Source organism: Apium graveolens, chromosome 8 (assembly GCF_009905375.1).
Source record: "Apium graveolens cultivar Ventura chromosome 8, ASM990537v1, whole genome shotgun sequence".
Lineage (NCBI taxonomy): Eukaryota > Viridiplantae > Streptophyta > Magnoliopsida > Apiales > Apiaceae > Apium > Apium graveolens.
In genome coordinates this window covers 153,811,055-153,825,774 of record NC_133654.1, presented here as the reverse complement: position 1 = coordinate 153,825,774, position 14,720 = coordinate 153,811,055, and positions in this window count along the sequence as shown.

Genomic DNA, 14,720 nt, shown 5'->3' with positions numbered 1-14,720 from the left:
TGTGACTTGTAGAGATCTTGACTTAGAACATTTTTCTCCAAACAAATTTATTCAACTCTAAGCTTCTTCAAAATTCTTCCGAGGCATGATTTTCTTGATCTTCTTCCAGATAGAATCCTTAGGCTTGATACTGTTTTAGGAAAAAGACTCCATTTTGCTCTTTTGCATTTTTACAGACTTTAAGTGTTACAAGTACAAAATACAAATTTAGATAACAATACAACTTACTTAGGGTTGACCCCAAGCTTAACTAATTACTGAAAATAACTGTTCATTAATCTTCTACTTAGATCATAGATGCTAATGACATTGTTAGCTCCAGTAATCTTTGACATCATCTATTATATATTACAAACCTCATACCTAAGGCCCTTATACTCAAAAAAAAAACCAGTATTCGTTGTATTAACCAAAGCTGTATTCCACACCTGCATTACAACCGTATATGACACTTTGATAGGATTTGTAAGAGCATACCCAATTGGACATTAGAGTAGAAAATCCTGAATATCATGAAAAGATGATGGTAGCTGCCGATGGGTAAGCATAGCCAAGTAATTGTTAGTGCCAAATGTATTTCCATGAATGATTGTGGTTTGGCTGAAGAGTGGTGAAACTTCAAACGATGTCATGATGTGTATAGCTTGTGAGAGAGAGTATAAGTGAGATGTGAACAATTGAAACTATATGTATGATGAATTGTGTCACAGAAGTACTTGTGATTTTATAGCTTTGCTACTCTGGAGTATGTATAACACATTCATATGAAGAAGGTTATTTAGTGAATTTGACTTCGGACAGGTCATAATTACTGAGTAATAGATTTGTCATTGGAGTAAATTGCGGAAGTAAAGACAAAATACATATAGATATGTCAAGACACAACTGTAGAAATTTATTTATCAGATAATCCACCATTAATCATTAATTAAGTGAGACACTTAATTGCATTAAGAAAACTACTCATAAATTAATTATTACTAATAATCTGAATTAGAACATGCTGACCTGTCGTCAGCATTTGAGACCTCTTTTCTGTCAGGATTTGACAAACTCAGGATATGTCGATTCAAATTCAACAGTTGTTTATCAAAGCATCACAAATTATTAGCAAACCATAATTTTAATCAAAACAATCATCAAGATATACATTTGAAGTGGATGATGTAAAGATTAATAGGCTTCAATAAGAACATTCACATGCATACATAGCGAAATAAGCATAGACTAAATCTTGCAATCAAAAGAAATTTCATTAATATATCAGAAGAGTATATTTCATGACATTTGTGGATTAAATGCAAAAGAAATTACAAGATAATCCTAGTCTAAGAAGAACCTCAACAGTCTTAGTCAAAGAACTAAGGCTGTTGATGTTGATTAGTTCCTCCTACTATTTACAAATAGCACAGCAAGACGGATGATCCGTTCTTGCTGAAGAAGGGCTTCTCGCCATGCTTCTTTCAAGCGATCAAGATGGAGATGATAATACATCTCAAAGAACAGGAGATCTGTCTGAATCTCCTGTGGAACCAAGTTCCATACCTCATCGGGAATGGCAGTGATGTGCCATTCCTGCTGCTAGTCATCACAACTAAACTCGACGTTGAAGTTCTCAAAGTTCATGAACATGTTGAAAAGAACCATTTTTGTGATAGGAGAAAATAGTGAGAAATGACAGAGAGAAGATCGTTTTTGTGTGAAAATAGGAGATGATATGACTGAACTGAAATGACGGTTAAATAGCCAAAAGAATATCAAAGGACTAGGGGACTGATCAATTATTAAGTGAAGAGTTAACTTAATGATTTAACCAAAAGATGCCTTGTTAAGGCGCGTCTCCCTAGACTAATTTGTAATGATGACAATGAGATATTTATTCATACATGCACAATTAGCAAATAAATTCACTTAATTTATCATGCATATAATAAAATACATCAAATATTCATGGCTTAATATCTAAAACAAAATTTAGGACATATCAGGATTTGATCAATATACATCAGGATTTAATCAAATATAAATTGAAAAAAATTTATTTATCCCAACTAACCATACCAAGTTCATTTACAAGTTTTGTAAATGTTGCTTCAGGTAATGACTTTGTGAAGATATATGCCAGTTGCTGATCAGTAGGAACAAAATGAAGCTCTATGGTTGCTTCCATGACATGCTCTCTTATAAAGTGATATACGATACTGATATGTTTGGTAAGAGAGTGTTGCACTGGATTTCCTGTCATGGAAATAGCACTTTGATTATCACAATAAATAGGAATTTTTGAAAATGATAATCCATAGTCTATGAGCTGATTTTTCATCCATAACAACTGAGCACAGCAACTCCCAGTTGCAATATATTCAGCCTCAGCAGTTGAAGTAGAGATATATTTCTACTTCTTGCTGAACCATGAGACTAATATGCCTCCCAAAAACTGACAGCTTCCTGATGTACTCTTCCTGTCTATTTGTATCCAGCAAAATCAGCATCTGAATAACCACATAATGGAAAATCACCTCCCCTTGCATTCCAGAGTCCAAGTGAAACAGTACCCTTGAGGTATCTGGAAATTCTCTTTACTGCAATTAGATGTGGCTCCCTTGGATTTGCCTGAAATCTTGCACACAAACAAGTGGAAAACATAATGTCTGGCCTACTAGCAGTTAAGTATAAAAGAGAACCAATCATACCTCTGTAGCTTGTGACATCAATTGTTGTACCTTCATGAGTATCAAGTTTTGTAGCAATTGCCATAAGAGTACTTGCAGTTGCATTTTCTTGCATATTAAACCTCTTTAGTAGATTTTTTGTGTACTTGGACTGATTAATATAGATGCCATTATCAGTCTGTTTAATTTGCAAGTCTAGGAAATAACTCATCTCTCCCATCATACTCATTTGATATCTTGATTGTATTAATTTTGAAAAACTTATCACGCAGTGTTTGATTAGTTGATCCAAAAATGATATCATCCACATAAATTTGAACTAAAAGCAAATATTTACCTTTATTCAGATAAAATAAGGTTTTATCTTTTGTACCTCTTTTGAATCCACTTTCAAGTAGAAACTGAGCAAGGGTTTCATACCATGCTCTAAGTGCTTGCCTCAGTCCATAGAGTGCTTTATCAAGTCCGTAAACATAGTCAGGATGTTTAGGATCCACAAATCCTGGTGGTTGTTCAACATAGACTTCCTCTTCAAGTTCTCCATTGAGAAATGCACTCTTGACATCCATCTGGATGACTTTAAACGTCTTGTAAGCAGCATATGCCAAGAAGATTCTGATTGCTTCTAGCCTAGCAACAGGAACAAATGTCTCATCATAGTCAATACCTTCTTATTGGGAATAACCTTTAGCCACCAATCTTGCCTTGTTTCTGATGATTGTTCCATCAGAATCAGTCTTATTTCTAAAGACCCACTTTGTGCCTACAATTGACCTGTTCTTAGGTCTAAGCACCAGCTTCCATACTTCATTTCTTTCGAACTCATTCAATTCTTCTTGCATAGCCATGACCCAATCTGCATCCTTGAGTGCATCTTCTACTTTCTTTGGCTCTTCTTTTGAAAGTAGATTGTGATATAAACATTCATTCTGAGTTGCACTTCTTGTCTTTACACCATCATCAGGATTTCCAATGATCAGATCAGGAGTATGATCTTTAGTCCATTTTCTAGAACTGGGTAGTGTCCTTCTGGAGCTAGATGCTCCCCCTGAATTGTATGTCTCATCAAATGCATTTGAGGCTCCCCTGAATATTTTGTGTGGTCTCCTGATGAACTATTGGGACTTGACTCATATTCATCTGATGTTGAGTCAGCATGGGATTCTAAGAGATCAGATTGAGAAGAACCTTGAGATGATTCTTCAGTGTTAGTATCAACAGCCGACCCTTGCTGTTGCTCCCCTTCAACATGTGCAGGTTCATCAGTACAATGATTATCTTCAGAATCTGAAGGAGTGTCAGGATTTGGATCATCAGGATTTGACAGTTCATTAGAGTTTGATCCAGATTCCAACAATACATTTTCATTTGCAAAGATTAGATTCTCATGAGTGTCTTCTTCAAAACCAGGAATCTTCTTATCATCAAAAGATACATTTATGAAGACAACTACAGTGTTTGTTCTCAGATTGAAAACTCTGTATGCTCTTGATGGTGAGTATCCAACAAAGATTCCTTCATCAGCTTTTGATTCAAACTTTCCTAGTTGATCAGTATGAGTTCTCAAAACAAAGCACTTACATCCAAATATATGAAGATGTTTGAGACTGGGCTTCTTTTCTTTCAGCATTTGATAAGAAGTAACACCATGTCTGTTTATCAGAGTGATATTCTGAGTATAACATGTGGTGTTTACTACTTCAGCCCAAAAGTAAGTGGGTAGTTTTGCTTCTTCTAGTAGAGTTCTGCCAGCTTCAATCAAAGTTCTGTTCTTTCTCACAACAACACCATTTTGTTGAGGTGTATCGGGATCTGAGAATTGTTGTTATATGCCTTTGTACTTACAGAATCCCTCCAATTTTGAATTCTTGAATTCGGTGCCATTATCACTTCTCAGAGTTTTCACTTTATGAGTGGATCCATTTTCAATTTGCCTTATGTGGTCCAGAAGAATTTCTAGAGTTCATCCTTCCTGTGTTAGAAAATAAACCCAAGAATATCTAGTGAAATCATCAACAATTACGAGTGTGTACCTTTTCTTGTTGATGGACATTATGTTCACTGGTCCAAAGAGGTCCAAGTGTAGCATGTGATATGGCTCAGAAATAGAGAACTCTATTTTGCTTTTGAAAGATACTCTTCTTTGTTTGGACTTTTGGCAAGCATCACAAAGACCATCAGATGATTATAGCATATTTGGTAATCCTCTTACCAGCTCCTTCTTTACAAGTTCATTGATTGAATTGAAATTGAGATGTGAGAGCTTCTTGTGCCAGTTCCAGCTCTCATCTACTGATGCCTTAGAGATAAGGCAAGTAGCTTCCTTTTCAAGACTTTTATGTATCCTTGCTTCATATATGCTACCATGTCTGTATCCTATCAAGACAATTTTCTTTGACTTGTTATGAACAACTTCACAGTGTGAGTCATAGAATACCACATGATAACCTCTGTCGGTGATTTGAATGATGCTCAGAAGATTATGCTTCAGTCCATCCACCAGAGCTACATTCTCTATTGCTACCTTTCCAATTATCAAGTTGCCATATCCCAGATTGTGTCTTACATTTCCATCTCCATAAGATACATCTGGGCCAGCCTTCTTCTCAAAATCTGACAACATTGATTTATTTCCAGTCATGTGTCCTGAATATCCACTATCCAAGACCAGTGTATTTTTCTTGTTACCCTGTAATCAGAAGAATAATTAATTAGAAGGATTTTTAAGGACCCACACTTGGTGGGCCCTCTTTTTGGACAACTTAAGCCTTTGTGTGTCAGGAGTACTTTTGACAGTTTTTCCTTTGTTAGGATTTGTCTTGTCAGAAGCAGATTTAGTAGAACCAAAAGAATTAAGCTAAAAGCAACTTTATTAAATTTAGGCAAAGGTTCATAATAGTTGTGATACAGCTTATGATAGGAACTACAAGTATAAATCGAATGCCAACTACTACCACAATGAAAACAAGGATTTTGTGGTTTATAAAATACTGATCTACCCCTAACATCAGACTCAGGAATAGCAGGATCATTTTTTTACTCCTCCTACAATCAATAGCTAGATGATTAGTATTTCCACAGTTAAAAACAAGTTTTTCTAGGAGCATTGGGAACAACCTTGCAATTTGAATCCTTAGAAATACCTTACTTACCATTCCTGTTTCTTTTCGGACTTTTTACTTGAGGTTTGTCAGTAACCTCAGATAATTTCTTTTTCAATTGTCTTGCTGACAAAAATCCTATGTTCTTTTCTTTCTTAACAATCTTAATGGTTTCCTTGCTTTCCTTTCTTTGAAATTTATTACTTACCAATTTTTCTTGTGATACTGATGTTGAACCCTTTTCAAAGATGGATTTGGGTTCATTAGCTTCTGAAGAGATAAACTTAACATGAGTCTTAAGGGAAATTATATTTTCAGTGTCAATATCTTTAACTCCATCTTTATAGCCTAAGCATTCTTTCCAGTTTTTCTTTGAGATCATCTCATGAACCCTTTTACCTGAATCAGTCCAGGCTTTAAGGGATTTTCTCTCATTTTCTAAATCTTTTTCTAACATATTATATCTAGCCTCAAGGATCTTTACTATATGTTTAGCTCTCTCACATCCTTTCTTCAAATCAATCTGATTTATTAAGTCAGATTCTAACTGTACATTCCTAGATTTCAAGATCTCAATTTCAGTTATAAGTCTATCATTTTCTAGAGTCTTATTCTTAAAATTACCATGCAGAGATTTAAGAATAGATTTCAATTCAAATATATCTTCAGTATCAAAAGAGAAGAAATAAGTTAATACCTTAGACTCAGAGGAAGTAGGATCATCAAAGCTAGCCATCAGTGCATAGCATGTGTCTTCATTTTCAGAATCAGAGGAGTCCATCCAATTCTTGCTTGATGTGATCATGGCTTTGTTATTCCCTTTATCATGCTTTGTCTTCTTGCACTTTGCAGCAAAGTGACCAGGTTCATCACAGTTGTAGCATTTAATCTTTGTCCTATCTACCTTTCCAGCTTTAGAGTCCTTTCCATCTTTTCTTCCAGTTGACTTCCTTTCACCTCCAGTGAACTTCTTCCTGAAGCTTCTATTTTTCTTAGACTTCCTGAATTGCATCCTCCTGAAACCCTTAACCAGCAATGCAATCATTTGAATGACATCAGAATCTGTCATGTTGTTAGGAATATGTGTATTAGTTTGATGATAAGTTCAGCAAAACACTTAAGTAGAAATCTAGTGTTTGTAGCCTCAACGGATAAGACCATCTTGGCTATCCGTTGAAGGAGTAGCCTTACTTAGCAATAAGTTTGGTATTGTAGCACATCTCACTCTCTGGTTTCAAGCTGTAATTCTTAGATGTTGTTAGGAGATAATCAGTCATGTTGACTACTAATGGATGTACAAGTAGGAGGGCTAATTGTAAATATTTCATGCCTTGTAATTTTGTATAAGTGAAGAAGTATCAACTGATATTGAAGACCTTCAACGGATAAGAAACTAAGCTTCAACGGATGTCTCTAACGCTTCAACGGATAAGTGCTTCAATGGATAAAGCTTCAACTGCTAGAGCATCAACGGATAAAGCCATCAACGGATGAAAGCTTCAACGGATGCATTGCTAGAGCATCAACGGATAAAGCCATCAACGGATGAAAACTTCAACGGATGCTCAGTCTCATAGCAGTTGATAGTGACAGTTAACAAAGCTGACAGAGGCACATGGATTGACAGAGATGTGGTAGCCTATTTCAGGAACAGCAGAAAAAGCAGCCGTTTTTAGTCTGGTTCAAAATGGAAAGTCAACAGATAATTCCATATTACACTGGATAAAAATGGAACAGAAACAAGTGGAGAACTATTGTCTTATTGTACTTTATCTTTGTCTTCACTTGTAAACTTGGTGTTATATAAAAACCAAGTAGTAGCTAGTAATTAGATATGAATTTTCCCTGAGCTGTTTAGAAATATCAAGAGAGAAAATCATCTAGTTTGTACTAGGAAGCAGCTGTGATTTAATTTTGAATCACAGATTTTCTGAAATAACACATCTCTGGTGGAACAACAAATCCACCAAAAAAGTTTTTAAGTTCTTTGTGTTCATTTCATTTGTGTTTAAATATATATCTGTCTGCATCAGCTCCAAGCAATTCACACACATTTGATCACTCAAACACTTAGTCTTACAAATTGCTCAAAACTTGAAAAAGTTTTGAGATTTACATTCAACCCCCTTCTGTAAATCTCATTGTTAGTCCACTGGGAATAACAATTGGTATCAGAGCAAGCTCTTAACATACAAAGAGTTTAAAGATCTATTCTGCTAACATCATGAGTAAGAAGGATATTGGTATAAAGATTCCAATCCTGGAAAGAGATAACTATCATCAATGGAAGGTGAAGATGCATTTACATCTTCTCTCTCAAGATGAAAGCTACATTAACTGCATTGAGAATGGTCCTCACATCCCACACAAGGTGGCCACAGCTGCTACTGCTACAGTTGCTGTTGGACAGTCTATTCCCAAGCCAAAGGCAGAATGAACTGTTGAAGATATTGAAGAGGTCCACAAGGACAAGAAAGCCATGAACATTTTGTTTAATGGCCTGGATCAAGATATGTTTGACAATGTCATCAATAGTCAAACTGCTAAGGAAATTTGGGATACTGTGCAGCTTATCTGTGAAGGCACGGAGCAAGTTAGAGAAAACAAAATGCAGCTTCTCATTCAACAATATGAATATTTCCACTTTGAAGAAGGAGAATCATTGAATGATACATTCAACAGATTTCAGAAACTATTGAATGGATTAAAGCTGTATGGGAGAGTGTACCAAGTCAAGGACTCCAATATAAAATTTCTAAGGTCTCTACCAAAGGAATGGAAGCCTATGACTGTTTCTCTAAGAAATTCTCAAGATTATAAGGACTTCACACTTGAAAGATTATATGGAATTTTGAAGACTTATGAACTTGAGATGGAGCAAGATGAGCTGTTGGAAAAGGGAAAGAGAAAAGGAGGATCAGTTGCACTTGTAGCTGACAGTGAAAAAGTTGAAGCCAGAAATGAGGAAAAGACAATGCCAAGTCTCAAAATTGGCACAAGCAAATCAGAATCAAGCAAGGGTAAAGAGCAAGTTGCTGAGGATGAAGACAATTCCATTCAGGATGAATCTGATGATATTGATGAACATCTGGCCTTTCTGTCCAGGAGGTTTGCAAAGATGAAGTTCAGGAAAAACACAAAGTTCACTAAGCCAAACAAAAACATGGTGGACAAATCAAAGTTCAAATGTTACAACTGTGGCATTAGTGGACACTTTGCAAGTGAGTGTAGGAAGCCAAATTCTGAGAAAAAGAAATTTGAGCAAGTTGATTACAAAAGGAAGTATTTTGATTTGCTCAAACAAAAGGAAAGAGCTTTTCTCACTCAAGATGATTGGGCAGCAGATGGGGTAAATGAAGATGATGATGTGGAATATGTCAACCTAGCCCTGATGGCTAATTCTGATGAAAATGAAACTAGTTCATCAAGCAACCAGGTAATTACTACTGATCTCTCTCAGCTTTCTAAACATGAATGCAATGAAGCCATAAATGATATATCCAATGAATTATATCATTTACGTGTTTCTCTTAAATCACTAGCTAAAGAAAACATTAGGATCAAAGAAAATAATGTGTTTTTAAGTGATAGGAATGCTGTGTTAGAGAGTCAGGTAATTGAGCTTGAAAAGATTAAACTTAAATGCTTGACTGTCGAGAGTGAACTAGAAGAAGCTGTTAAGAAAGTAGAAATTCTTTCTAAATAGTTAGAAAGTGAGCAAGAGGTAATCAAGGCCTGGAAAACATCTAGGGATGTTGGTGTTCAAATTGCCAAGGTTCAGGGAATTGAATCATTCTGTGAGGATGCCTGGAAGAAAAACAAAAAGAAGTTAGAATTAATTGATGGATTGTCAACGGATGTGGAATCAACGGATGATGAAAGTTATCCGTTGAAGGAAGAAAAGGAGCATCCGTTGAAGGCTCATCAATTAAAACAGACAAGTTCTTTTAAAAATAAAAAGAATGATTCAACTCTCAAGAACTTTGTCAGAGAAGGAGCTAGCACATCCAGAGATGTCAGTAAGGTGAATATAGGACACATGACTTTAGATCAGTTGAAATATAGGCTTAAGTTGGTTGAGGATAAGAAGGAAACTAAAAGAAAATCTAAAAGAAATGGGAAGGTAGGGATTAATAAACATAACAATTTCACACCTGATAGGTATGCTCCTAGAAAAAGCTGTGTACATTGTAAAAGTGTTAATCACCTATCTGATAATTGCAAATCTGTTAAAAATGCTCCCATGCCTTCAAATCCCTCCATGCCTAACATGTCTATGTCACTTCTACATGCTATGCCTGTTATGTCTCACCAGAATCCCCATGCACATTTTGCAAACATGCCATACATTAACAATCCTTACTTTACTGCATTTAGTATGCCTCAAATGCCATACAATATGCCTATGTGGAATAACATGTTTGCACAACCTATGCCTTATCAAATTCAATCAAATGTGTTAAATGATTACGTGACTAACCCTACACTTCAACCAACCACATCTGAGACCAAGGTTGACCCAAAGTTACCTAAGTCAAAAGATGCAGGAGGAATGAAGTCTAGGAAAAAGACTAACAAGGCTGGACCCAAGGAAACTTGGGTACCAAGATCAACTTGATTGATTTTGTTGTGTGCAGGGACAAAGAAGGAATCTATGGTACTTGGACAGTGGTTGTTCAAGACACATGACAGGTGATTTCACCCTGCTCACAGAATTTAAGGAGAGAGCTGGCCCTAGCATAACCTTTGGAGATGACAGCAAAGGATTCACTATGGGATATGGCTTGATTTCAAAAGAAAATGTCATCATTGATGAAGTTGCATTGGTTGATGGTCTCAAACACAATTTATTGAGCATCAGTCAACTATGTGATAGAGGGAATACTGTTTCCTTCAATTCTGAAGCCTGTATTGTCACAAGTAAAAAGGACAATAAAGTGGTTCTAATGGGAGTTAGAAAAGGAAATGTGTACTTAGCTGATTTCAACTCTACAGATGCAGAATCCATTACTTGTCTTCTCAGCAAAGCAAGTCCAGTTGAAAGTTGGCTATGGCATAAGAAGCTGTCCCATTTGAATTTCAAGACAATGAATGATCTGGTCAAAAAGGACTTAGTTAGAGGAATGCCTCTAGTGGAATTCACAAGGGATGGACTGTGTGATGCTTGTCAGAAAGGAAAGCAAAAGAAAGTATCATTCAGTAAGAAGCTTGAATCTGCAATTGATGAACCACTGCAACTTCTACACATGGATCTTTTTGGACCAGTCAATGTATTGTCAATTTCAGGGAAAAGATACTGCCTAGTGATTGTAGATGATTTCTCAAAGTTTTCATGGGTTTATTTTCTTGGATCAAAGGATGAAGCTAGTGAAATCATCATCAATCATATCAAGCAAATCAACAATCATCCTGATTTCAAAGTAAGGAATATTAGGAGTGATAATGGAACTGAGTTCAAGAATTCAACCATGAAGATGTTCTGTGGAGTAAATGGGATCATGCATGAGTTCTCAGCTCCAAGAACTCCACAACAAAATGGTGTGGTGGAAAGGAAGAACAGATCACTAATTGAAGCTGTAAGGACAATGCTTGAGGAGTCAAAGCTCCCAACTTATTTTTGGGCTGAGGCTGTTAACTGTGCATGTTACACTCAGAATATTTCTCTAATCAATCAAGCAAAATGCATGACTTCCTATCAATTATTCAAGAGAAGAAAACCAACTTTAAACCTTCTACATGTCTTTGGTTGCAAATGTTACATCTTAAGGAATCAATCTGATCACAAAGGAAAGTTTGATGCAAAGGCTGATGAAAGAATATTTGTTGGTTATTCTGCTGGAAAATCATATAGGGTCTACAATCTAAGAACCAACATTGTCATGGAATCTGTACATGTTGTGTTTGATGATAAAAAGATTAATGGACTAACAGATGAGGGACATCATGAAGGACTCAAATTTGACAATATTGAGATATATTGTGATGATAGTGAAGATGAGAATGATGAAGAAGACATCTCAAGAAGAAACCAGAGTCTGCCTTTGGATAATGCACAGAATGCTGCATCCGTTGAAAGTTAAAATTCAGCTTCCGTTGAAAGAAGCAATGCAGCATCCGTTGAAAGACAAAGTGCATCATCCGTTGAAGTTCATAACGAAGCATCCGTTGATCACAGTCTGTCATCGGATAATCACTTCACCTCATCAGTTGATAGAACTCCCATTTCCTTTCAAAGGATCAGCAACTCAGGGGGAGTTTCAACAAATCAACATTCTATCTCACATCATGACAATACTGAGGCAACCTCATTAAGGGCTAATCTACCACCTCAAAGGAAATGGACCAAGAATCACCCTTTTGAACTGATCATTGGTGATGCTACATCTAAAGTACAAACTAGAAGGGCTACTCAAGATGAATGTCTGTATAGTAGCTTTCTATCACAGGAGGAACCTAAGCGAGTGGAAGAAGCTCTTTTGGATCCAGATTGGATTTTAGCTATGCACGAGGAGCTAAACCAATTTGAGAGGAACAAAGTGTGGAAGCTGGTACCCAAGCCAAAGAACAAGAGTTCTATTGACACAAAATGGGTATTCAGAAACAAGATAGATGAAAATGGCATTGTCATAAGGAATAAAGCCAGATTGGTTGCCAAAGGCTATTCTCAACAAGAGGGAATAGATTTTGATGAAACATTTGCTCCAGTTGCAAGACTTAAAGCCATCAGAATCTTTCTAGCCTATGCAGCTAATGCCAATTTCAAAGTCTATCAGATGGATATAAAGAGTGCATTTCTAAATGGGGAATTGGAGGAAGAAGTTTATGTAACCCAACCTCCTGGTTTTGAAGATCCAAATTTTCCAGACAAGGTGTATTATTTGTTGAAAGCACTCTATGGACTAAAGCAAGCACCTAGAGCCTGGTATGAGACTTTATCAAAGTTCCTTCTAGATAATCACTTCACAAGAGGTACTGTTGACAAAACTCTCTTCTTTAGAAATGTTAATGGCTCTAAGATACTTGTACAAATTTATGTAGATGATATTATATTTGGATCTACAGATGATAAACTTTGTAAAAAGTTTGCTAAATTAATGCAAAGTAAATATGAAATGAGCATGATGGGAGAGCTAACTTACTTTCTTGGTTTACAAGTTAAACAAGTTAGTGGTGGAATTTTCATTAGTCAAACTAAATATATTTATGATCTTTTAAAGATTTTGACTTAATGGATTATTCACCTGCAAAAACTCCCATGGCCACTGCCACCAAGCTTGAATTAAACAAGGCTGAAAAGTCTGTGGATATTACAAGTTATAGAGGCATGGTTGGCTCACTTTTATATTTAACTGCCAGTAGACCTGATATTATGTTTTCTACATGTCTCTGTGCTAGATTTCAAGCTGACCCTAAAGAATCTCACTTAGTGGCTATTAAAAGAATTTTTAGATATCTCAAAGGGACTCCAAATCTAGGAATTTGGTACCCTAGAGAGTCTGGTTTTGATCTAATTGGCTACTCAGATGCAGATTATGCAGGTTGCAAATTAGACAGGAAAAGCACAACAGGCACCTGTCAATTTCTAGGAAACAAGCTTGTATCATGGTTCAACAAGAAGCAGAATTCTGTTTCCACATCAACAGCTGAAGCTGAATACATTGCAGCTGGTAGTTGTTGTGCACAAATACTGTGGATGAGGAATCAGTTATTTGACTATGGTATAACTGTTGACAAAATTCCAATATTTTGTGACAACACAAGTGCCATTGCCATTACTGAAAATCCAGTGCAGCACTCAAGAACCAAGCACATTGATATCAAGTACCACTTCATTAGGGAACATATGATGAAAGGTACAGTGGAACTTCATTTTGATCCAAGTGAAAAGCAGATTGCAGACATATTTACCAAGCCACTTGATGAATCAACATTCACAAGATTAGTAAGTGAGTTAGGTATGCTTAACTATTCATAATCTATGTCATCTATGTAATTTGTCTTGTAGCCAGAAATGAATTTGCTGCAAGAAAAAAGTTGGCTTTAATCAAAACTTATCCTATCAACGGATATTCCCTATCCATTGAAAGCCAAAATTGTTCTATCAACAGATATTCATTATCCGTTGAAAGACAAATACATTTCTGGTAATTTTATCCTTCAACGGATAAAATAGTGTTGTTCATCAACGGATAACTATTTACCTTATCCGTTGATGTGTCACGTTAGTGAGTCACAGCCGTTGATTCTTTTACTCAACCGTTGATACAGATATACAGTGTTGTATGTATTTGTATTTACGGTAGTTTTCAGAATTTCTACAGTTTCATTTATTCCTGAACGGCTTTCACTTACTTAAAAGTATCATTTAATTATTTTAATTTGTGTTTTAATTCAAGAAAGTATAAAAACCCAATTGAATTCTTATTTTCACTTTACGCTTTCTTGCAATTGTCATTCTCTTTCTCTCTCAATTCTCAAGTTCTTCTCTGCAACCTCTACTCACAACAATGGCACCAGTAGTCAAAATTATGTCTCAAACAGGATTTGTTTATGAAAAGAATAATTTCATAGTCTTGGTCGAAAAGAAGGAAGCCCATTCTGATTATCACAAGATGATGGACTTCATCAAGAACTGCAAACTGAGCTATGCAATGCTGGAAGCCCCAACCATCTACTGTGAAGTGATTGAGGAGATTTGGACAACTGCAGAGTTCAACTCCACTGATATGACTATTGCCTTCTCTCTCAAAGGTAAGGACTATTGCATTAATTGTGATGATTTACAATCTTGCTTTAAGTTGCCTGAGAATAATGCCATGACACCACACACTGATAAAGATGTCTCTGCTATGCTAGATTCCATAGGCTATGCTTTTGATTCTACTAGTTTAGGTAGTATTAGAAGGAACCTTAGGAAAGAATGGAGTTTTCTTGGAGATGCCTTTAT